Below are 24,394 nucleotides of genomic sequence, written 5' to 3'. Positions count from 1 at the left end.
CATACACATCCTCATGCTTATTTATTGTTTTTCTGCAACCTTGGTTGATTCTAGAGTTTGGTTGTTGGAAACAATGCTGCAGTGAACATGGGCATTCAGGTATCTTTCTAATATATTGATTTACATTCCTTCAGATGTGTGTCCAAGAGTGGTATGGTGGGGTAATAAAGTAGGTCTGGCTTTTGTTTTTTTAGGAGCTTCCATACTGCTTTCTGTAGTGATAACACGAATTTACATTTCACTTTCCTCTGCCCAAACCTTACTAGCATTTATTGTTTGCTTTCTTGATGGCTCCTGTTTGGCTGGGATGAGTTGGAATCTTAGTGTAGTTTTGATCTGCGTTTCTCTCTCTCTCTCTCTCTCTCTCTCTCTCTCTCTCTCTCTCTCTCTCTCTCTCTCTCTCTCTCTCTCTCTCTCTCTCTTTCTCTCCTTTGTTGGTCCTGGGCTTGAACTCTGGGCTTGGGCTCTGTCCCTGCACTCTTCTGCTCAAGGCAAGCGTGCTCTACCGCTTGAGTCACAGCATCACTTCTGGCTTTCTAGTGATTTATTGGAGATAAGAGTCTCATGGACTTTCTTGCCCAGGCTGGCTTTGAATAGTGATCCTCAGATCTCAGCCTCTTGAGTAGCTAGGATTACAGGTGTGTGATCTGCAGATAAACATTTTTGTATGTATTTATTAGCTCTTTTTAGCTAAAGCCAAGGACTTAATTGTGGGAACCTTGTTAATGGTGAGGTCAGTGTAGAGGGAGGTGACAAAGAGGAAAGAATCTGCCATCACTTGCTGATTTTTCCCTTTTTTGGATTACTTTTGCTCCCTTTTAAGAGAATTGCTTTTCATTCTCATTGAGTCATTGCATCTATTCTGTCTTCAAATTCATATTTGTAGCATTCCCTTGACTCTAACATCCAATCAAAATAACCAAGTCAGTAACCTAAGTTTTGAGATATGACCTTAGATGTGGTGATTTAAAAGAAAGTTAATATAAGGTATTTATTTTAAAACTTTACTTCTATAGTGTGTCCTGAGGTCAGTATTCATTCCAGTATCTTACATCTTTGGTAGATCAGAGCTGACAGTTAAATCCAGTCATTTGCTACGGTGGATTAAAGCAAACAAACATTCAATTACCCAGAAAACCCCATTCCCTGAGCATCCTTTTTAATCAATACTGGGTTATATAAATGAAATCAGAAGTCTCTGTCTCCCTCAAAACAATTACTATAATATATCAGCACTTTAAAATGTATTAAAATCAACATTATTAATTTTTATGCTAATAAAATTTATTGCTGAAGATTTGATGTCTCATTGGAAACAATTTAGGACCTGGCAGAAATAATTTGCTGTATGAATATTTTTATGTAAGGTTTGAGTAATTTTATAGATAGGGTTTACAAGACAAATGTTTGTTTTTTCTCTGTACATTTGTGGGACTTAACACATGATGCCCCTCCTGGGTAGTAGTGCTTCGATATAGCTTAGTGCAAACAGCTGTGCTTATTAACAAAATGACTAACAGACTGAAAGGATGCAGTTTGTGGTTTTAATCCATTATGCCTTTAAAAAATATGAAGCAATAGGGTTGAGTTCTTCATTAAAGTAGCTAGTCATAAGTGTAACTGAAAGGACTAATTGAGTCATATTCAAAGTTTAATTATTTGGCTGGCAGTGAGCTTACAACTTTCTGGAATCATGACGCTAGAGGGAGAGAAGGGTAATGTCCTAGTTTCAAAGAGTTGCATCCATGCTACCCATGTTATTTTCAAAAGCGTTCTTCTAGGGCTGGAAGGTGGCTCAGTGGTAGAGTGCTTGCCTTGCATGCACGAGGCCCTGGGTTCGACTCCTCAGTACCACATAAGCAGAAAAAGCTGGAAGTGGCGCTGTGGCTCAAGTGGTAGAGCACTAGCCTTGAGCTGAAGAGCTGAGGGACAGCGCCCAAGCCTGAGTTCAGGCCCCACGACTGGCAAAAAAAAAAAAAAAAAGCATTCTGCTAGGAGCTTATGTGCTGAAACATCATTGCTACATGATATGTATTTGAAAAATTGAGATATAAAAACCTTGATCTAAAAATGCAGGATGAGGTTGGATACAAATGATTACTGTTTCCTCCCTTTGAGTTTTGTGCCTCCCTTGATAATTGGCATGCTCAAGAATTTTCACCCATATTCAACCAGTAGTCAAAGGATTTTTCAAGTGATGCATTATGGATGAGAAACTAAGCATCTAGAGTCACTTCCTGTCCTCCATTGGTACTTATTTTACTGAAAAACACAAAGTTACCACAAGTAATATCATTTATATGATATTTTATATATTATTAACATCAAATAGTATTAAAACATTTTAATGAAAATATTTAAGTAAAATTATAGGCAAATTGAATGAACAGGATAGAGGAAGCATTGTATTTAACTACAGAGCAATAAATAACCTTGGACACTTTTCTCAGTGATCCTTGTTTTTAATCAGTTCTGGAGTTTACTCAGGATTTATAGCATTTGAGTTTCCTTTACCCCTACAGCTGTTCTCTGGGACCAGGGTTGGGCTCTCCAAGAAGTGAGGGGACTTTTCAGTACCTAATCATTTCCTGACCCGGTAATGAAGATGAATCTTCCCTGAAGAGTAGATTCAATTTCAACTCTAAATGTTAGTCTCTTACCTAAGATCATAAAATAGAGAAATTGGCTACCCTTCAATTTCCTTAAAATTGTCTTCTTAAATTAGAGTAGGTCACTACTTCAAGCAAAAGGCAGCTCAAATTGTCTTCCTTCTGTCTTATAGAATTACTGTAACTACTCACATTTTGATATAAAGTGATTGATTCTAGATTTGGACTGGTGCCATTTTGCAGTTGTCTTGCCAGCTTTCATGTTAACTCTTGGAGAAGATTTTGTGCCTGTGGGTGAGCCTGAGATCAGTGTCTCTCCAAGCATGCTACCCAGTAGCTTTAGTTTTTTTTTGAATGGCTGGGATTTCAAGTAAGTCCAGTGTCTTTTCATACAGCTTTCCATTAGTGAGATCTTGTCTTCCTTTTGTGGGTGAAAAAGCAGAAGTGATTAGGCACATGAGCATTTTAATATTTCTTTCTTTTTCTCTCCATTATGGCCAAATTCTAGGATCTTTGGAGCACTGTCACAAACTCATTCTTCTGCTAATAATGCTTGCCCCTTCCTTGACATTTCTTAAACCTCGCTTTTGTGTTCCTTTCTTTTTGTTTCATCAAAACTGGCCTTTATAAAGGATGACTTTAAAACTTTACTCTTTTTAAAAAATACTTCGATGTTAGGCTCTAGTTTTGATTGTGAGATATAAGATCTTATTTTGTAATAAAGGGAATTATAGGTGCTTAGTGGATATGAAGGTATTTTTTTTGGAGGAACCATTTTTTATAAGTTACATGAAAGGAAGTATTCAACAAACTTCTGGTTATTACTTTTATGATAGCATTCTAAACTAGGAGGAGATATATCAACTCTTCTACCCTCATTGGAAACCAGTGGACTAGCATGGCTTTCCTAGTGCTTTTTCTCAGAGACTGAGAATGTATAGAGATGAGGAGGAAGTACTAACATGGTTCTAGCTCAATGTACTTCATCACCTTTGTAAAGGTGTTTGTACCTGCATGTACCTGTCACAAATGCATAGATCTGTATACTCCTACATATCTTTAGCACATCTGCAAACACGTAATATCTGAGAGAAAAAGTATATACTGACTGATGAAGAACACCTTGCTGTGGAATGGCTTCCAAATTCAGTCCCAGAGGCAAAGTAATGCTGGTTAAAAATTAGACTCCAGCAGTTTAGAAAGCATCTGCCATGGAAGCTGACCTATCAGCCATTTAAACAGCCCAAGTTTCCTGTTGTATGTGGAACAATTACTATACAGTAATTCAACTGAGCATCTGAGAAGGAAGCTTTTATTTATAGGGCATGTACAAAAAAATGCACTCAAAGGGGAGGCTAGGAAAGGGTAATAGAAGGTGAATATGATGAAAGTACCCTATGAACAAGTAGGCTCTGTACAATTAGTATTCACCAATAAAATATAGAAAAATTTATATGAAATAATTGGTAAATATGTAAGCATTATACATGCAGTTGAGCCACTGGAAGGAGAGTCAATGTGCCAGCTCTGTTTCAGAGCACACTTTAGAGGCATCTGAGATCTGAGAGTAAGGGAATACGGCTAGACTCTGCAGATCTCCTTGTCTGCTCTCCCCTGTCCTTTCTTAAGCAAAACTAGTTTAATTGCATCAGGTAATGCTTATGTGATGTGACTTTCTTGCCTTACAAATACTTCATCATTTATCTAGGAAACAATATATGGGAAACTCTCTGTAGGTTTCTTGATGCTGCTAATTTGCATTGTTAATATATAATTCATATCTTTTTGGCCTTGGATTTTTTTTTTACCTTTTTGAGATTTTATCAGTTGCTGAACTCTTGAATTCTGGTGGTGCTTGTAAAATATTTATAAAGAAAAGAGCAGACCACAGGGCTACAAAACGATTCATTATCCTAGGTAACATGGCATTCTTAGTAGTAACTGAAATTTAGCAGGTTATATAAGGTTATCATGAAAGGAAACAGACATGATTTTTACCAAGTTGAGATGCAGAAGGTGGCTTGGTGGGACAAGTGATAGTTGTGAAATTCCGGGATGCATATCAAATTAGGTTGGGGATATCCCTTGTTGGCAGAAGTTTTCAATTCAGGGCTGATTTTTACCTCCCCTGGTTGAAGTAAGTTTCCCCCTACAGATGAGTTATGTAAATCCTTATGGCTGGGGAAATTGTGAGCTCCGAACTTATGAGTAGAAAGGGAAGATGGCTTAAAAATGTTTTCTTTTGAATCTGGTCTCTGTGGAGTTCAGATATACTGAGTGTGAATTGAGTCAAAAGTGGAATCTTACGCCCTTGTTTTTGGGCAGAACTGGATTTGTTGAGATGTGAAAGATGAGGGATTAACAACAGTCATTTTCCTCCCAGATTGTATGAGGATATTAGTGTATGAAAGACAGCTTTGGAGTAGTACAGATTGTAGGAGGGTGTTAGTGTATGAAAGGCAGCTTTGGAGTAGTACACTGAGAAGAGGGGTATTTGTGTATTTTAGCCTTGTTTCCAGAAGAAATAAAGCAGTAGAGATAGCTCTTGGTTGGGATGTGCTGTTGGTTTGGTAGTAATATTCAGTGTGACCATGGAAATAATTAGCATTGGAAGGGCTACAAGGTATCCCTTCCTTATTGAATAAAATTAAGTAGATTGCTAGGCTTCATGAATCATGGATCATTTGCTGGAGCTACAAATGACTATTAAGTGAAAATCTTGAATATGTATAAAGATCACTTTCAAGTGCTTGCTGTTTTCTGTGTTTTGCCGTCAGAGTTCAGTGAGCCAGTAACCTTTTATTGTTATTATTATTGTTGTGCTTTTAAGTTAGAAACAACTTGTATGTAGTTTTTAAGAAATAGCACAGAGATTCCTTGTGCTTCATTACCCATGCTTTCCAACAAGATATTGATATTGATATTGATATTGATAATTATTCAAATGTTTCCTTTCCTCAGAGATTCTCATTCCCTCTTCCCAGCATCTTTTCCTCTTCTAAACTCTGACAACCATTATTTTGTTCTTGATTTCTAGATTTTTTTTTTTGGGGGTCCGGTCATGGGCCTGAACTCTGGGCCTGGGCACTGTCCCTCAGCTCTTCAGCTCAAGGCTAGCGCTCTACCACTTGAGCCACAGTGCCACTTCCGGCTTTTTTTCTTTTTTGCTTATGTGGTGCTGAGGAATTGAACCCAGAGACTCATGCATGCAAGGCAAGCACTCTACCACTAAGCCACCTTCCCAGCCCCGATTTCTAGATTTTTATCACTTGAAGAATGTCACATCAATGAAATTGTACCTTTTAGATTCAATTTATTTGTTTTTCATTTAGCATACTTTCCTGGCAATTCATTGGGTTTTTTTTGTTGTGTCAAAGTTTGTATCTCTAAAAAGAAGTTTATATCATTTTATTGCTGAACAATATTCCATGGTTTTGATATATCAAAGTCTGTTTAATTTTTCTCCTGCTGTGGAACATTTGGATAATTTACAGTTTTGTCTTTATTAATAAAGCTGCTATGAACATATATGTACAGATTTTGGCTATTAAAAATCAAGATTTATGCCGGGCGCTGGTGGCTCACTCCTGTAATCCTAGCTACTCAGGAGGCTGAGATCTGAGGATCACGGTTCAAAGCCAGCCCGGGCAGGAGAGACCGTGAGACTCCTATTTCCAATAAACCACCAGAAAACCGGAAGTGGCGCTGTAGCTCAAGTGGTAGAGCGCTCGCCTTGAGCTGAAGAGCTGAGGGACGGCGCCCAGGCCTGGAGTTCAAGCCCCATGACGGACAAAAAAAAAAAAAAAATCAAGATTTATTTCTCTGGCGTAAATGCCACGTTTAATGTTTGAAGAAACTGCCCATCTGTTTACTACATTAGTCATATCATTTTATCCACCAATGTGCAAGTGAGCCAGTTTCTTTTCACCCTCGCCAGAACTGGTATTATCACTGTCCTTTGTTGTTGTTGTTGTTGTTGGGGTTGGTGGTGGTTGTAAGTCTTAAACTCTGGGACTGGGCGCTGTCCCTGAGCTTTTTCACTCAAGGCTAAAACTCTACTGCTTGGAGCCACAGCTCCACTTCTGTTTTTCTGGGGGTTAATTGCAAATAAGAGTTCCATGGACTTCCTGCCCAGTCTGGCTTTGAACCATGATCCTCAGATATCAGCCTCCTGAGTTGATAAGATTATAAGTATGCCTGGTTGTCTTGTTAATTTTGTTTTTTTCTTCTTCTGATGTCAAGGTTTGAACTCAGAACCTTTGGATTGCCTGGTTTCTTGCTCTGCTAGTGCTCTGTCACTTGAACCATGCCTCAAGCCTGGCATTTTGCTGGTTATTTTGAAGATGGAGTTTTTCCCTCTGGCTAGCCTCAAATCAAGATCCTCTGAAACCCAGCCTCCCAGGAGTAGTTAGATCACAGATGTGAGCTACCCGTGCCTGGTTATTGCCGTCTTATTTATTTATTTATTTATTTATTTATTTATTTATTTATTTATTTATTTATTTATTTATTTATTTTCAGAAACCATTTGTATTAGTTTCTTGTCACTGTGACAAGTACCTGGAGGAACTAGTTACAGGAAGATTTGTTTTAGCTTGTGCTTTCAGAGGTGTTGGTCCCAGGACAGCTGGGCTCATTACTGCGGGCCTGACACAGGCAGGACGTCGCTGGTCCCGGGGGAGCTGGGCGCATTGCTGCGGGCCTGACACAGGCAGGGCATGGTGGTCCTGGGGCAGCTGGGCGCATTGCTGCGGGCCTGACACAGGCAGGGCATGGTGGCAGCGGAAGCTCATGGCAGAAGCTGCTTATCCCCTGGCAGCCGGGAAGCACAGAAGAGGCAAGGGACAAGATGTTCTTTGAGGACAGACCATCACGAGGCCCCACTTCCTAAAGCTGGAAGCCAAGCCTTGGCGCAGAACCCGTGGAGAACCATTTTGTATGCGCACTATCACCTCAGCTGGAGGAGTTGCTTCTGAGGTCTGCAGAAAGTCTTGCTCCATAAATGTCTGCTACTCAGTCCTCCTGTGTCATCTCCTGGGAATCCATCTTCATGAACTGGATTGGGCACAAGGGATGCTTCGAACCTCCAAAATCATGTTGGTCCTGCCTTTTTCTCCTGATTCTCTCTTTGCGGTTTTTTGGGGTTTTTTTTGGGGGGGGAGGGGGGGAGGGGGGTCAGTCATGGGGCTTGAACTCTGGGCTTGGGCACTGTCCCTGTGCTCTTCAGCTCAAGGCGAGCTCTCTCTTTGCTTTCTATCTGGAATTCCTGTTAGGTGGATGGTTCATAGTATCATTAAGTGGTTCTCTGACATTCTCTTCTCTCCTGTTTTCCCTATTTTTTTCATTTTAATCTATTTTCTGGAAGATTTTTTTTTTTTTTGGTCAGTCGTGGGTCTTGAACTCTGGACCTGGGCACTGTCCCTGAGCTCTTCAGCTCAAGGCTAGCGCTCTCTGCAGGCTTATTTTAGATACCCTGTTTGGTGTGTAGTGATATAGCTCATTGTACTTTTAATGGTAGATTGTATAGAACACATTTTCATGTGCTTATTTGCCTTCTGTGGGGCTTCTTTGGTGAGGTGTTTCTTTATGTCTTTGGTGCAGTTCTTTTTAAAAATTAATTTATTTATTTTAGGTAGTTATTCAAAGGAATTGCCTTTCAAGAGAGCTGTTTATGAATACAGTGCCTCTTGATCAGTGTTACCCCCTTTAACATTCTCACCCACCCCTGTGCTACAGTTCTAAGTGGATTGTTCTTATCTGTTGGGTTTGGAAGTTCTACGCATATTCTAGATACTAGTTATTTGTTTGTCTATGTGAATTGAAAATACTCTGTCTCCAGTTTCTTTTTTTATCATCTTTCTAGTGTACTTAGCTGAACAGAAATGATTAGTTTTCAGCCAGTTCACATGATCAGTTTTTACTTTGATAGCTCATGCTTTTCAGAGTCAAGTGAAAGCCATCCCTGGGAACTGGCTGAAAACTAAACTTACCCCTTTACCTAACCCAACCCCTTGAAGACACAGATTCTGGCAGTCATTTAATTGCTTGGAGAGTAGTCTGCCTTTAGGATTCTTTTTTTTTAAATTTTTTATTTTTACCTCATTCAACAATACCATTCACAGTCAGCTTGGCTTCATCAAAGCAATTTGTAGTGAACAGGTACCAGGATACTGTCTGCCAATATGTATATAACATAGGATCTTAGGCATCCCTTCTACCAAAACAAACTTCCCAACCTGTAAGCCATCCCAATTTGTGTAATCATGGATGGACCAGCAATGAACCTACCTTAAAGGCATGCTGGATGATACTGTTTTCATTTATTTAAGTGTGTTTGTAATCACTTACCCAAAATTGTTTTTTAAATTATTTTTTTTTATCACTGCTCTATTAAAATCTTTGCCAAGTAATTTATACAGCTTGGTCATCTTGGTGTTGGAACCTGTCAGTTGTCACTTCTCATTTGTTTTGATCTCTTTCTCATTCTTGGTATGCATAATAATTTCATTGGACATTTTCAAATTATGTTTGAGATTTTGGATTTCATCTAAGACTTCTGTGTCAGATGGCTTAAAAAGAAAAAAACTACCTCTAGGTGCTAGCTGCTAGCTGCTAGCTCATGCCTGTAATCCTAGTTACTCAGGAGGCCGAGATCTGAGGATCATGGTTCAAAGCCAGCCTAGGAAGAAAAGTCCATGAGACTCATTTCCAGTTAACTACCAGACAATAGTGGCGCTGTGGCTCAAAGTGGTAGAGCACTAGCCTTGAGCAAGAGAGCTCAGAGACAGTGCCCAGGCCCTGAGTTCATGCCCCATGTATGACCACATGCCCCCCCCCCACAACAACAACAACAACAGCATCAAAATAAATCTTACCACTCTGATAGGAAAAGGGTATATATGTTATCATAATATCTGTGTGTACAAGAGGTTTGGGTTTAGGAAAAGGGCAAAAATGATGGTTTTTAGGGGTTGACTAGGCTATTCCTATATCACTGTGGGGCCTCAACCTTCCCTTTCTCCCTCCCTTCCCCCTTCCTCCCTTCCTCTCTTCCTCCCTTCCTCACTTCCTTCCTTCCTTACTAGGGTTTGAACTCATGGCCTTACACTTGCTAGGCAGGTAGTCTGTCACTTGAGCTATGCCTCCTACCCCTTTTTGCTTTAGTTATTTTTCAAATAGGGTGTTTATGCCTGGATGGGCCTGACCCACAATCTTCCTATTTATCCTTTCTGCATAGGTAGTATGACAGGTGTAAGCCACCGTGGCCAGCTGTTGCTCATTTAGATGGGATCTCAGAAATTTTGCTGGTGTTGGCCTCAAACCTGTAATCCTTCTGTTTTCCACTTATGAGTAATTGTCCATCATGGCTAGCAGGAGGAGGTAGCTTAACTATTTCTAAAGGATCCTTAAGATCTGATTCTTCATCCTTTCTGCCTGTAAAAGGCATGCATTGGCACTAAAAGCAGCTACGACAAAGCATGGTGGTTTCTTCTTCTACTTTGAGATGCTGACTCAGTTGGACAGGTAAAGGTTAGGTTTTGATGATTTTTTTTTTAAAGCTTTCCAGATTAACTCTAATGTGAAGCTAGAATTGAGAACTGCTAATGTGCAGACAAAGAGAACTTGAATGTTGAACATCAGGTTGATCATGTGGTTTCCTACATGTTTTTAAAGCTGGGTCTTAAACTCAACAATTTTGTATATCTGTTCTTGGTTGTGGCACTGGGGAGATGTGAAAAGCCACAAGACAAATGTGGCCCAGTATACTAGAGTAGCAATTTTACCAGATATAAAAATAATATTTTAGGAAGTGGCGCTGTAGCTCAAGTGGTAGAGCGTTCACCTTGAGTTGAAGAGCTGAGGGACAATGCCCAGGCCCAGAGTTCAAGCTCCATGACCGACAAAAAAAAAAAAAAAATTACCATACATCTTGAAACAAAAATCAAAACATCATTTATAGGGAAGAATATAAAATTTGCTTGCATTAAAGTGTTTCTTTGTGGGTTTATGTTTGTTTTAGAGTTTTGCTGTGTAGACCAGGCTGGTCTCAAACTTGTCTCAGCTTTCCAAGTCCTGAGATTATAGACACATTCTTTTATTTTTTCTTCCCTCCCTCCCTCCTTCCTTAGCCTCCCTTTCCCTCCCTTTCTTTTCCCTTCCCTCCACTTCACTTCCTTTTCCCTATCTTCCTTTTCCTTCCCTTTCCCCCTCCTCCTCCCCTTCCTCTTTTTGTTCTTTCATTCTCTCCGTGTCTTTGTCTCTCTCACTCTCTTTTGAAACAGAGTCTTGTACACTTGCTTCCTCAGATTGTTGTCCTTCCTGCCTCAGCTTCCTGAGGATACTAGATGAATGAGAATACTAGAGAATACACACCTGTGCCACCTCCATCCTGTGGTTTGCACGATTCTCCTGTTGGGATGACTTTGGATTCATTTCTTGGAGAGGTTCCTTGAAGAGCTAGGGGGCAAAAATATTATTGAGCAATGTTTATAATTCTTAATATTATGTAACCTAAGTTACTGGGCTTATGTGATGTTTTATGGTATGAATCATTTTATTTTTATTTTTTTATTTTTGGGTCCGGTTGTGGGTCCTGAACTCTGGGCCTGGGCGCTGTCCCTCAGCTCTTCAGCTCAAGGCTAGCGCTCTACCACTTGAGCCACAGCGCCACTTCCGGCTTTTTTCTTTTTGCTTATGTGGTACTGAGAAATCGAACCCAGGGCCTCATGCATGCAAGGCAAGCGCTCTACCACTGAGCCACCTTCCCAGCCCCTGAATCATTTTTATATAGAAGATTTTATCCCTTTTCATCATCTTTAACTGTCAAAATATTTCCTCCACCTGAGTAGAAGAAATTTTATTTATATTTAAATTATTTATATTATATATGTATTATATATAACATTGCTACTCTTTCTTTTTCTTTTCTTTTTTTTTTTTTTTTTTTACTATTATTGTTATTTTTTGTCTGCAGCTCTGTGTACCAAGAGTCCCTTGGGTGTGAATTTTGAACTTAGGAAACACTGTTCATTCTTAGAAGGTTAAACCAGGAAGCTGTTGGATAATGAGAATCTTCTGGGCCCTTTTGTTTCCACTTCTAATCACTGTCAGCACAGATGAACTCCTTTCTTCATGGCTACTGTTTGTAATGTCAACTTAATAGTCTAGTTGGGGACCTGGGTAATTCCATGGGGATGCTTCTGACATTTGGAGAATGCCATTTATTCCTGAATCGAGTGCTCATTTCACACTAATAATTCTCTTGGTGGGAAGTTCTTGTGGAAGACCGGTGCTTCCTTCCCCGCAGGCTTGCACTCTGGCAGAACTGACAAGTGTGTACATGAGTTATTCTTCCCTCCCACGCAGTGAGTACAAAATGAATGTCACCCCTTCTTCACACATTAATCTGATTTCCTGGAGGTGATCCAATATTTGATGCAAGCAAACTCTTATAATTTCTGCACTATAGAAACCAGCTAAACATTCACTCGAACATTTCTTCATTAAAATACAAGTGGAGTACTGTCTTTTAAGTCAGACCTGCCAGTAATTGACTGTAGTTGTTTTATTGTATTTCTGAAAAGCTTGCTCTTCAAGCCAGACTCCAGGACTCCATAGCTTAGGCCATAAGAGCATGCGGCCAGCAGCCAGACTGCCCAAATTCGATTTCTGGCATTGCCACTTCCCAGCTGGGCAACTTACTTCTTTATATCTTAGTTTCCTCTTCTGAAACATGGGGCTAGGATTATTTAAGAGAATGACATGAGTTAATACATTGAGAACTCTTTAATATTATGCATGGCATATACAATTTATGCTTGATAAATAAGCTGTTGTTTTCATGGAAATTAAATATAGGTGGCTTCCAATTTGTGCACATTTGGCATTCAGTTATATAGACTGAGCTACCAGGGTAGAGGAAACCACATCAGAGCAGCTGTTGGTGGCAGGGGAAAGGGGAGAGGAGAGGATTCTTTTGCCAGGGAGCTGGCTGAAGAGGCACCTGAGGAGGAACCTTGCAGAATCCCTGGATATGTCAGTGTTCTATGCTTCTGGTGTCTTGTTCCAGCCTTCGCTTTCCAAGACCTGCATAATGTTCTCCTAGGCTGAGGGAACCATATTTGGGACTGGACACTGTTCCCCCTCTTTTGTTGAGAAGATGAATGAAGCAAGAGTTCAGCTCAGTCTGCAATGTGAAGATTTTATTCCTGGGTGTTGCATTACTATATCTGAGTACATTTTTTAGAATAGATAATATTATTTCTGACTATTAAATTCTTTAGTGTTTGTTCTTAAAAGTGTAGTATAACAATATTTATATATGTATATTAAGGAACTAACATGTACTGTGTCTTCAAAGCCCCATAGCCACATGCCATTGCCTCTATGTATATTGCTGTAACAATAAAGTATTTGTTTCCCCTATTTTCTTCCCTGATAGGTTCGTTTAGCTATATAGTAACCACAATGAGTCAGCTTCTTAAAATTGTTAAGTGACTGCCATTACATTGTGAATAAAATCAAAGGTCTATAACATGATCCGCCAAGGCCTGTAAGACTATGAGATGTGTGTGGTTCTTTCCCATCTTCCCACACTTACCTTATATATTTTTATATAATGTACTCATTCTCAGAGGTCCATCTTCTTCCTCAGGTGTCCTTGTACTTTCTCTTTGAACAGTTTTTTTTTTTCAAGTCTCTGACCATCATAGTTAACCACTAGTCACTGCCCTTGAATCAGCATGTATCTACCTGTATTTCTTCCTCTCACCCCTTTTTTTCCCCCAGAATAGATAAAGTAGATGCTGGGATGATTGCTCTCATGAAGTCTTTCAGAAGCATTCTTTCCTGAGGATAGAAGTCTACAATAGTAGACTTTTGCTTGGTGGCTGATATCACACATACTTTGTATAAACCAGGTCCAAGATTCCTTCTAAGTGGGTTATAAGAAATCTCCATAAGCCAGTAGCCAGTGGCTTATGTCTCTAATCCTAGCTACTGAGGAGGCTAAGATGTGAGGATTACCGTTCAAACCTAGCCCAGGCAGGAATGTCTGTGAGACTCATCTGCAATTAGCTACAAAAAACAACAACAAAAAAAAAACCCCTGTGAGCTAAAAAAAATAGAATGGAAGAAAGACAGCCTCTTCAGTAAATGGTGCTGGCAAAATTGGTTAACTACTTGTAGAAAACTAAAGCTAGATCCTTATATATCATCATGCACCAGAATCAACTCCAAACGGATCAGAGACCTCTGAGTCAAAGCAGACACTCTGAAAACATTACAGGATGGAATAGGAGAACCCCTAGGTCTTGTTGACACAGGCCGAATTTTTTTTTTTTTTTTTTTTTGGGTCTGGTCATGGGGCCTGAACTCTGGGCCTGGGCGCTGTCCCTCAGCTCTTCAGCTCAAGGCTAGCGCTCTACCACTTGAGCCACAGCGCCACTTCCGGCTCTTTTCTTTTTGCTTATGTGGTGCTGAGGAATCGAACCCAGGGCCTCTGGCATGCAAGGCAAGCGCTCTACCACTGAGCCACCTTCTCAGCCCCGAAATTTTCTTAATAGAGACCCAGAAACACAACAAATCAAAGAAAGGTTGGACAAATGGGATTGCATGAAATTGCAGAGCTTCTGCATGGCAAAGGACATAGCTAGCAAGATCAATAGAAAGCCCACAGATTGGGAGAAGATTTTCACTAGCCATACAACGGACAAGGGTCTCATATCTAAAATATACCTTGAACTCAAAAAATTAAATCCCCAACAACAAATCTTCAAAGAAACAACTGCCCAATAAATAAGTGGGCTAAAGACTTAAAGAGAAACTTCTCTGAAGAGGAAAGAAGGATGGCCAATAGACACATGAAGAAATGCTCAACCTCCCTAGCCATAAAAGAAATGCAACTCAAAACAACATTGAGATACTACCTCACCCCAGTTAGAATGGCAAAAATCAAGAACTCTAATAACAACAGATGCTGGAGGGGATGTGGACAGAAGGGAACCTTACTTCATTGTTGGTGGGAGTGTAAACTTGTTCAACCACTTTGGAAAGCAGTATGGAGGTTCCTCAAAAGACTTCACATAGAGCTCCCCTATGACCCAGCAATCCCACTTTTGGGCATTTAACCAAATGTTTACAAACAAGACCACACTAAAGCTACCAGCACGACTATGTTTATTGCAGCATTATTTACCATAAGATATGGAACCAACCCAGATGCCCCTCAGTAGATGAATGGATCAAGAAAATGTGGTATATATACCCAATAGAATTCTGTGCCTCCATCAGAAAGAATGACATTGCCCCATTTGTTAGGAAATGGAAAGACTTGGAAACAATTATATAAGTGAAGTAAGCCAGGCCCAAAGAAACATAGGTCCCATGATTTCCCTTATTTGCAATATCTAGTATATGTCTGAGTCAAGCAGAAAAGGTCAGATAAGGTGATGTTAGGGAAATGAACCCTAAGATATGTATTCAAATTTTTTTTCTTTCATGCGATTGTTACTAACACATTTATAAGTTATTTCTTTGTTGCTTTGTTTGTCCCTCCCCCATAGTATAACCCCTGCTTTCACTGTATTTGATGTTGTTATAATTTGTGGAGGGGAAGGGGAAAAACAAATTGTTTAAATAGGGATACAGGTGGACCCATTGCAACAATGAGATGTATAAGTCGTTATGTCAAAAACGAACTTTACAACTTTGGTGCAGAGGGAGGAGAGGAGAAGGAGGTGGGAAGGATTGGGTAGGGGGTGGGGGGGGAGAGGATGGGAAGAGATGGGAAGGGGAAACAAAGGAGGACGCTACAATGCTTGATAAGAAATGTACTCATTATCTTGCCCATGTAATTGTAACCCCCGTGTACAGTATTTTCACAATAATAATAATAATAATTTAAAAAACCCTAGAAATAGTGCTGTGGCTCAAGTGGTAGATCACAAGCCTTTAGTAAAAAAGCTCAGGGACAGCGCCCAAGCCTCGAGTTCAAGCCCTAGGACTAGTGCACGCGCGCGCGCACACACACACACACACACACACACACACACACACACACACACACACACACACACACACACACACACACACACACCTTACATGTGGTTATTCAGTAGGTATTACGTATATCTGAGATTTGCGTATACATTTTTTGGGAGGACTTATAGACTTTAGCTAGACCTTGTCAGAACCAGCTTGATAGCTTGGTGGGATAGGTAACATTTAGGTTATCATAAGTAGCTTAGACCACTTGGTCACTTGATGTCCTTTGATTAGGTTCTAACGCAAAGCTTGGAGCAATTTCTCAAAAGCAAAACTGTGATTTGCAGAAGAATGTGTATGATTGTTCCCAAACCAAATGATTTCTTGTTTTTCTTGCTTATTGGTATTTTCTAATATTCTATCTTTATATCAGATGCCAGGAATTAGTTGTGTTCCAGGAAAGATGCTTTGTTTGGTAGATTAGCCAAATCCAAAAGGATATATAATAGCTCATAGTCATTCTCCAAGATTTACTTTTTTTTTTTTTTGCATAGATCAGATAGGTAAGGTTAAATGTACCATTTTTGAGGAATTACCATCCTCATAAATTTCAAGATTTGATGATAGTGATAATCTTTATAATTCTTCAATGGATGTGGTGTTTCTTTATTGTCCTGGTAAGGAGAGGAAGTTCAGAGTCATCTATTTGTCATGTTATCATAATAGTCTATACTCTATGGCCCAGGAGCCATTATGGGAATTCTACCAATGGCCAGATATGTGTACTCCACTAAGAAATCCACAAACTGAAAAATACCATAGAATGGATCCAAGAATTCACTGACCTTCTCAGAGGTATAGGAGACTAAAACTTCACAAATGCTTGGCCACAATAACTTACTTCTAACTGGAGGACAATAGCATATTAGAGCCCTAGGATTTAGTGGAATTCTACCTTTTCAAAAGCAGAAAGGTGAGAATTACACTCTGAGGGAATTCTACAGTAAAAAAAAAAAGAAGTGTTATGCTTTTGTTTCCAGGTCTAGGATCTCCCAGAATCCTGCTGGGAAAACTTACCCTTAAAGGTAGTTAAAGAGGTGGTTATAGGCTCATGCCTATAACCCTAACTACAGGGAAGCTCAGATGTGAGGATTATGGTTCAAAACTAGCCTGGGTTATATAGTCCATGAGATCTTATCTCCAATTAATTAGCAAAAAGCCAAAAGTAGAGCTGTGGCTCAAGTGGTAGAGCACTGTTCTTGAGTAAAAAAGCCCAGAGAGAGTGTCCAAGACCTGAATTCAAGCTCTGAAACTGATGTGTGTGTATACACACACACACACACACACACACACACACACACACACACACACACACACACACACACACACACACACACACACACACACACACACACACACACACACACAGAGTTAAGGAAGAACAGGTGAAGGAATGGAGTTCTCCATAGATCTTTTTGAAGGAGGTGGTTCTATGGAGGTTATAATTGTGGTAGAAGAGGGTTTGGAAAAATATTTCTGTTTTCACATATCCTTAATGGTCTTCAACCTGGCTCCTAATAAGGAACCAGAAATGAATGACATCTGTTGGAAATTGTGTTTCAACTGTGAAACTCAACTTGTGATGATTCACAAACACATTTAGCACTCCACAAGCATGTGAAACATCATTTTGAAGTGTGAAACATACTGTGGAAAGAGGTTGCAGTTTTCTTTTTTCTTTTTCTTTCATGAGATTGTCTAGTGAAATTTTAAACTTCATTTTTTTGTTAGGTAAAAGTCTGAACACAGTGGAGTCATCTGACATACTTTATGTGCATGCACTGTATTAATTTCAAGCATTTTAGTTATATAAGATCTATCTTTGAAAGAGTTTTCATCTCCTAGTAGCTTATCTTACTAATTGCAATTAAATGAGAATATTGCGTAACTTGTATTCTTTTGCAAGTTAGTAGATTCTCAGGTGCTGACAGATAATAAATGAAATTTGAGTATAAATCTATGTCATGTAAAATTCTGGTAAAATAGAATGGCACCATTCATTGGTTGCCTAATTGATAGATCTAGGCTTTAAATTTGTATAATTTGGCTTCAGAGTCCATGATATACATGTCAACACCAATTTTTCAAACACAGTTTCATTTAGGAACTTTAAACAAATTCTGGTGTCTAGGACACACTCACCCAACTAGCTAAATCAGAATCTCAAGGGAATTGGCCTAAGTGCCTGTATTTTTTAAGCCTTTGCAGGTGATTCCACTGTGCAGTGAAAATTAAGAATCACTGCTCTACACCCTGAAAACATTACAGGAAGAAACAGGAGAAACTCTAGGGCTCCTTGGCACAGGCTGAAATTTTCTTAATAAAGACCCAGAAATACAACAAATCAAAGAAAGATTGGACAAATGGGATTGCATTAAACTGCAGAGCTTCTGCATGGCAAAGTATATAGTTAGTAAGATCAACAGAAAGCCCACAGATTGGGGGAAGATCTTCACTAGCCATACAATGGACAAGGGCCTCATATCTAAAATATACTTAGAACTCAAAAAATTAAATCCCCAACAACAAATCTTCAGAGAAACAACTGCCCAATAAATAAGTGGGCTAAAGACTTAAAGAGAGACTTCTTTGAAGAGGAAATAAGAATGGCCAATAGACACATGAAGAAATGCTCTACTTCTCTGGCCATAAAAAGAAATGCAAATCAAATAATTAGTATATGTCTAGGACAAGCAGAAAAAGTCAAAAGCTATGTACATATGACCATATAAGATGACGCTAAGTGAAATGAACCCCAAGAGGTTTTATCTTTATTGCTTTTGTTTTTAAGCACTATATGATTTCTTTTGTTTCTTTTCTACGTTCTTACCCCATGTATAACCCCTGTTGTCACTATATTTGATTCTGGTGCCCTGCATCTTGTATATACATTTTTCTAATTAGTGGAGGGGAAGGGAAATAACAAAATGCTGAAACAAGGATACAGGTTGACTCATTGTACAAGACACTATGTTGAAAAAGAACTTTACTGCTTGGCAGAGGGCAGGGAGAGTTGGGGAGGTGGGGAGGGAAGGGGTGGTAGGGGGAAAACTGTAACCCCTTTGTACAGTATCTTTACAACAAAAAATACATAAAAAAAAGGAAATGCAGATCAAAACTACATTGAGATTCTACTTCACCCTAGTTAGAATGGCTATAATCAAGAAATCTAGTAACAGTAGATGCTGGAGGGGATGTGGACAAAAGGAAACTCTAATGCACTATTGGTGAGAGTGTAAACTTGTTCAACCACTCTGGAAAGAAGTATGGAGGTTCCTCTATGACCCAGCAATTCCACTTCTGGGCATTTACCCAAATGATCACAAACAAATGATCACATACTAAAGCTACCAGCACAACTATGTTTATCGTAGCATTATTCACTATAACTAAGATATGCAACCAACCCAGATGCCCCTCAGTAGATGAATGGATCAAGAAAACATGGGACACACACACACACACACACACACACACACACACACACACACACACACACACACACTCGTGCGCGCGCGCACACACATACACACACACACACACACACACAGTGGAATTCTATTCTTCCCCCAGAAAGAATGACACTACCCCATTTGTTAGGAAATGGAAAGATTTGGAAAAAATGTTATTACGTGAAGTAAGCCAGACCCAAAGAAATATAGGTCCCATGGTGGTTTCCCTCATTTGCAATAATTAATATACAACTAGGATAATTTTTATCAGATGGGCAGAAAAGCTCAAAAGCTATGTATATATGACCATATAAAATGATGCTAAGTGAAATGAACACCAAGATATGGACACAAGAGGTCTTTCTTTGTTGTTGTTTTTAATGTACTATGTGATTTTTTTGTTTTATTTGTATGATCTTCCCTCTATGGTATATCCTCTGTTGGCACTGTACTTGATTTTGGTATTTGATTTTTGGAATCTTGTATATACATTTGTCTATTTGGGGAGGGGAAGGGGAATAGCAAAACGCTGAAACAAGGACACAGGATGACCCATCACAACAAGGATATTATAATGGAAATGAACTTTACAACTTCGGGGGAGCGGGAGAAGTGTGGGAGGTGGGGACAGGAGGGATAGTGGGAGAGCAACAAAGGAGGGGGTAACAATGCTTGACAAGAAATATACTGATTACCTTACTCATGTAACTGTAACCCCTCTGTACAGTATCTTTACAATGAATAAAAAGAATCACTGCTCTTGGGTGAGAATGTTGAAAAGGGTGACATTGATCAAGATGAACTGTATTCATAAACTGCTTTGTGAATGGCAATTCCTTTGTACAACCACGTGAAGATAATAAAATTTGTTAAAAAAGAATCACTGCTCTATATTTGCACTATTGAATATGGTAGCTTCTAGCTACATGTGCTTATTTGAACTTCAGTGAATTGAAATAAAAAATGTAGCTCTTCTGTCATAGCTGATACATTTACAGTGCTCTGTAGCCATGCGATCCTTGGCTATGAGTGTGTGGATACAGAATCTTTCCGTCCTTGCAGAAGTTGTGCTATGCATCATGCTTCCTTCTACTCACCCTCACATGTCTTCCTTTTTCCTTAAGCATTCCTTCATCATTATTGTTTACACAGTCCATTGCTAATGCTAAACACTGGGTCTTATTATCACCTAGAACTTGTCAATTTTGCAAAATCTCTTAACTGGCTAGTTTTTCTTTGACCAGAGCTTTCTACTCTGTCTTCTGTCAGCTCATTAATTTAGGCCATCTCTACATTTGTTTCCCTACCATCTGCTTCTTTCAGCTTTGTTTTTCTTTGCCATTTAATGGAACCCATCTCCATTATATTCTGGACATGCCAGTGCTACACTTTCTTTTGTCCTTTTTCCTGTCATACCCATCCATGGTGGGCATCTTTCTTGCTGAGTAGGAAGCCGTTTACACTCATTGCTGCTAGAGAAGATATCATCTGTCTTCTGATGGATGTGTGCAGAACTTTTTAGTCTCACTTGGATACTCAGATCTCCTCAGCTTGTTCTCAACTGTCCTTTTATTTGCTTTTTGCCCTTAACAACTGTTCCTTACTTTTCATATCTTAATGCCCTGATCAGTCCAGTCCAGCTCAGCCTCAGTGAATGACCTAGAGAGATGTTACATAAACTCCCTGGGCTCCCTTCCTTCTGCCTTTTCTCCCACCCATCTTTGTAAGGAGAAGTCCCACTTCTTTCCTAGGTTCCTCTCTCCAGCTAGTTATCTGAGTCCCATCTTTCTGTGCTAGGAATTTGTTCAGGCCTCTCCTGTCCTAAAGATGTGCCTTCTTGATGGTGCATCACCCCACAATGATGTCCATATGCCTCTTTTTTATTCTTCAAGTCTCTTCTGTCTGCTTTTCATACCTGCCAGTGTATATACTACAATTGTTCCCTCTCTGTTATCACTGACCTCCAGGTACCAGACCTATGATGCTGCGGGAACAATTGAAGCTGTTTGCTTTTCTGAGTTGTCTTCTTTGTTGGGGTTCTCTGTGGTTCTGTTCTTTCTCCATTCTGTTTCTAGAATCCTGCACTCTTTCTGTCTTCCTGCCTTTATCTGGGAGGATCTGTCTGGTCCCACCTTCCTCAGCATCACTTTAGTGCTTGGTGCAAAGGTTGTTCTTAGTAACATTATGGAGGAAGACGAGTCTCTAGTACGATTCTGTGTAGGAATAATAGCTTTTTGGGAATGCCTTGGCACATAATTTTGACTTACACATATATGGTTCTCAGTGGACAGATGGACTCCCTGAGGGATGTTCGAGAGTTCACCGAGGTTTATTTTCTCTCTCCACAAAGCACCTGAATATGTTTCATTAGTACCACTGTCATGTTACCCATCACACAGTGTCTTTGCAAGTTTGTCCTGACCATGTCTCCATCTCTTCTCTCACTGATGTCTCCCTTTACCTGTAGGGTGGTGCTTGGGTCTCATCAGTTTCTCCAGCCTTTGTCTAAAGCAGAAAAATATGTAGAATTACCATATTTATAAGTCGTTTATTTTTCTAACAAAATGGCTTTCATAAAATTGGTTTGGGCCACACTATTACTTTTTATCAATTTACAGATTATTTATGTTTAACTTATGAGGATTATACAAAGAGAAATAATATATGAAAGCCATAGTGTTTGAGGAGTTGACAGGCCATTAGGAAAGACCCTATATAAGTTTAAATTCTAATATAGGTATGATGTAATAAATGAAAAAAGAGGAGGTTTGGGAGGCTTCACAGAAGGCTTTATGAAGGAGATAAAGGGCCTTAAGGGATACATAGGACCTTACTTGGGACGAGCTTATTGTATGGATGAGTAACACAAGTGGAGGCAGTAAAAAGTATAAATGTGGCAAGTCTTGGTTCTGATTGAGTATCTGAATTAGTTGGTTGTAAGGGCATATTGGGAGATAAACATGGGAGGGTAGATGGAGATCATGTAATAGAGACCCTCAAAGAAGAATCTAAAGAGTGCAGATGCTGTAAGTAGTTAGGGTACCTTTGAAGGTCTTTGTCAGAGGAGAGTGACTAGATTGAGTACTGGGAAGATGCATTTGGCAGTGAGCAGTTCAAAGACAGGGTACCTATGGCTGCATGGTTAGATAAGAGAGATGGCAACAATGCAGGTTTTACTTAAGTGTTGGGTTGGTGGGAGGCATTGTGCTTCTGAGACTGTGATCTGAGACTGTGGCATTTGGCTTCTCTGCTTTCTAAATTTCTTTTCTTTTTTTTTTGGGTCCGGTCCTGTGGTCTGAACTCTGGGCCTGGGCGCTGTCCCTCAGCTCTTCAGCTCAAGGCTAGTGCTCAACCACTTGAGCCACAGCACCACTTCTGGCTTTTTTTCTTTTTGCTTATGTGGTGCTGAGGAATCGAACCCAGGGCCTCAGGCATGCAAGGCAAGCGCTCTACCACTGAGCCACCTTCCCAGCCCCTGCTTTCTAAATTTGTACTCATTTAGTCCTATCTTACTGCTGTACTTCCATAAGGGTTCAGTTATGTTCTGAGTGGATGCCCAAAGGTCAGGTAGTAAAAGGGATGAAGACCAGAAGTCAAACGAATATATGCAATCTATGTGAAGATCCAAAAACATGTTTGGTGCACAGCGACCATGTGTTCTTAGGTGAGTCTATGTAATGGCTCTGAGATGCTTACTAACAAATCATCTTGCAAGCTATGAAGTTTCTAGGGCAGGGGGTGGGGAGGAGTGACAAGATCTGTAGTTAAAATGCGAGTACTAGGCTAAAGTCTGAATTGTAATAAGCAGACACTGGAGAATTGCCAAGAATGTTCCACAATTCCTTAAAATTCAACTTATTACTTCTTCATTTTTGTTATTCTGTACCCACCCTTGCTTTTCTGTCTTCAGTGCAAATGTCAACAGTGAAACAAGCAAATGACTAGTTTTGATTTCTGTGATCCTCTTAAAAGATTATACTTTGAAAACACTGTGTATGTTTGTGTTTTTTTTTTGTGTGTGTGTGTGTGTGATGTCTGTATGTGTCTATGTCCACGCATCTGTTGGTTATTCCAGCCTATTTAAAGGACTAGATCATGCCAACTACTTGTAACTTTCAAGTGTTTTGTCTTTTACTGCGTGCTTCATCTCCAAAATATGTATAGTGCTTAGTGCTGGGAGATCTACCCTTGCAGTGACTCAGGATGGGCTTGCCTGAGCCCAGTTTTGATTTGGGGTTAATCAGATATATGCACTGGCTATTTAATGTAATTGTTAAAGTCTCAAATATTAATATCCACATACAAACCCTTATGAAAGTTTCAAATAATACTGAGGTTTTAAGAATCCGTGTAGGTATATTTCTCTTAAAGTTGTGTCCACAGAAAACTCAGAGGAATTTCTGAGGTTGTGCTGACACAACATGGAAATGATGATTTGCAAGTTTTGTTTTACTAAAATTTAGTTTTAGTTATTGTAGGTTATGACTGTAAAGTAATATAACACTAAGTGTTGAGAGTCTTGATCATTTTGGAGGTGTTGGATGTTTCTTAGTTTCTTAGTTCCTCAGGGTAAGATTCTTTCATAACAAACAGAATGAATTATCTCCTCTTACAGTGTAGATTTTTTCCCCCTTCAATTTCTACTTCTTAGTCTCCAGGCATTTTATAAATTCTTTTTCATTTGGTTTCTTTTGTTAGGTAATAATATACAATTTATATAACTTCAAAAGATTTTTTTCTACTTGAGATGTTTGATGAAAATATGGCAAATGGTTGTATCTGTGTGAATAAATGATATGGCATCTAAAAACACTGAAAATCTTGGAACGAGGAAGCAAAATTAATTGTGGAGGGGATAACAAGATTGTTTCTAGTATTTCTATATAAATTTTCTTATAATTTTTATTTGAAGGTGCTTAAATAATAATGTAAACATGTTATTATGCTGGAGAATTTGGAAAATATAGACAAGTATAATGAGAAAATAAAAATCATCCTCTGTGTGTTGCCTCTGTGTGTGTGTGTCTACAATTGTCCTTCAGTGTGTTCTGAAGGTTAGTTCCAGCCACTCCCCTCTATAGATATCAAAATCTGCAGATGCTTAAGTCTCCTGGATAAAAGAATACAGTGTTTGTACAGATCCTGTGTATTACTTGTAATACCTAATGCAGTTAAATATGTTAATGTATTTTTACCATATTTTTATAGAAAATGACAAGAAAAAAGTCTATCTATTAAGTACAGACTCAGTTATTTTCTTCTTTAATATTTTCAGTATGCAGTTGGTTG

The 24,394-nt window shown here is 39.3% G+C and overlaps 1 protein-coding gene across 3 annotated transcripts in view; it reads left to right on the top strand.

Annotated features, from left to right (window-relative positions):
- The window catches only part of Epb41l4a (erythrocyte membrane protein band 4.1 like 4A), a 237,591-nt gene that overhangs the window by 30,948 nt on the left and 182,249 nt on the right, over positions 1-24,394 (top strand). The window contains exon 1 of one of the 3 annotated variants that reach the window (XM_070036045.1): positions 7,502-7,705. The exons of the other annotated variants lie outside the window; for them this stretch is intronic. The gene's annotated coding sequence lies outside the window, so the exon portion shown is untranslated. Of the gene's footprint in view, positions 1-7,501; positions 7,706-24,394 lie in introns of those variants that run through there. 3 annotated transcript variants of the gene reach the window in all.

This window comes from Dipodomys merriami, unplaced genomic scaffold (genome assembly GCF_024711535.1).
Source record: "Dipodomys merriami isolate MVZ:Mamm:240054 unplaced genomic scaffold, mDipMer1.0.p SCAF_27, whole genome shotgun sequence".
Classification (NCBI taxonomy): Eukaryota; Metazoa; Chordata; class Mammalia; order Rodentia; family Heteromyidae; genus Dipodomys; species Dipodomys merriami.
This window is presented reverse-complemented; position numbering and strand designations above follow the sequence as displayed.